A 1,857-nucleotide genomic window follows, 5' to 3' on the forward strand; every position below is an offset into this window, starting at 1 on the left:
TGCATAGTCCAGTTGGACTGTGGCTATGTCGGGTGAGCTAAGTGCATTTTCCCCTGGTCGCAGAGTCACAGAAACAGAGTCTGAGATTAGAAGAAACTTAAATTGGAGGGAAGGGGCCTGCATTTTTTTGAGGAGCAGATCCTTAGGAGCCCCTATCACCCTGAAGGTTCTGTTGGGGAAGCTGGAAAGCCCACAATAATCTGTGTGTATTATGGGGGGAGGTAGTTGGTCGGGTACTCTTTAGCCCCAAGTTCATGTCCAGTTTGGAATCCCCAGAGAAATGATATTTTTGGAGAGTCCAAGGAAAAATCTCTCTGGCTCTTTCCATGTGTCTGGGAAACCTCCATAAGTGGCTTGAGACATCAAAGGGGAAGATCTGAACTACTTCTGGAAGAGCTTTTGGCCTCATGGGCAATCTGGGGGTTTCTAGCCTTGAGTGGGGAGGAATGTGGTCCCTCTGCAGACACCACAAGGCTTGGGCTACCCTCCAAAAGGGTCATTGTCCATAACCGTCTGCTGGGGGAGAAAACCCTCTGGTTAGCAGTTTGTGGCTGCACATGCCACTTGGCTGGGACAAGGTCTTCATACAACAGTACAAATCTTCTCCAGACTGGGGACACTGATGCCCGCATATGGCGCTTGTCTTCCAGAGTGGGTCATTAGTGTACAGAGTCAGAGTTGCTCTGCTTTTCTCTCTGTGTTGCCCAGCAAGGGGTTAGCACTCCTCACGTTCCACACGGGCATTATGCAGCAGTCACATGGGGCCAGGAGAAATGAAGGAGGAATACCAAAAGACAGACAGAAGTGGGAGACCCTCACGTGTGCCCCAGGGAAAGGGGCTTGGATGGTAGTCTGGCATCCCCCTGTCCTATCCCAAGGCACCTGCTCCAAGTGATGACACCCAGATTACCAGGCTCCAGCTCACCCCCACGTTGCTGCAGCCTGTTGCCTTGCTATGCTAGTGAGATGAGAACAGAGTGGGCTGAGAGAAAACTGTGGGGTCTGGTGTCATCTGAGAGAGAACCTGAAGGTATGGAAGATGAGGGACCCGGGGGAAGCAAATCAGGCCTGGATGGCCTACCCTGATTTCCTATAGCCAACGCACAGCATAGCCCCGTGGGCAGCGGGCACCTTCCAGACTGTCGCCCCTGGACAGAGAAACCTTACAACCTTTCTTGGCCTGGAAGAGTCACATATATCCCTCACATTGCTGTTGGGTCTTGCTGGGGTTGGCAACTGAGGAAAGGAGAAAGAAAGGATATAAAAGCCAACATCAAATCCAAAGGACTGAAGGGAAGAACCCTGAGAATGACACTCGATTAGTCACTTTCTGGCCACCATCCCTCCCGGACCTCTCTGTCCCCGTTGGCCCCTGGGCTGTAGAGAAGCAGGCACCCTGGCTCATTCTCAGGGAGCCTCAGGCCTCAGACAAAGAGCCACAGTGTTTTGGAGAAGCAGACGCAACTGCCCACTGCCTGGGCACGCTGGCTGGTCCCGGGCTCTGGCCAGGAGAGAAGACGGAGAGAGCGGCCCACTGCCAGCAGTGCATTTTTCCAGGCACAGCTCTGGGCTGCTGCAGGACTAAGGTGGCTGTCTGGAGGGCTGGCACAGTTAGCCTCTGTCTCCATTCCTCTTTCCAGACTGGGCACCTTGGCAGACGAGACTCAGCTTTCCAGGGGCTGTGCACCCTGCCTGCTTTGGCCTCTCCTTAGAACCGCGGCTGCTGAAAGGGTTTGGTGGGGAGCCTATGGCTGTCCTTACCCCACTCCATCTCTTGGCAATGTCGCTTTAGGCTTGTATACTCTAAACTGTTTCCCATCATGCTAGAGACCGTCCTGTGCTGAGAGTTTTGTAAGG

At 53.5% G+C, this 1,857-nt stretch overlaps 1 protein-coding gene across 1 annotated transcript in view; it reads right to left on the reverse strand.

Annotated features, from left to right (window-relative positions):
• The window catches only part of FMOD (fibromodulin), a gene marked incomplete at its 3' end in the record, with an annotated part of 12,034 nt that overhangs the window by 8,395 nt on the left and 1,782 nt on the right, over positions 1–1,857 (reverse strand). The window lies entirely within an intron of this gene.

This window comes from Galeopterus variegatus, unplaced genomic scaffold (genome assembly GCF_000696425.1).
Source record: "Galeopterus variegatus unplaced genomic scaffold, G_variegatus-3.0.2 Scaffold7495, whole genome shotgun sequence".
Taxonomy (NCBI): domain Eukaryota; kingdom Metazoa; phylum Chordata; class Mammalia; order Dermoptera; family Cynocephalidae; genus Galeopterus; species Galeopterus variegatus.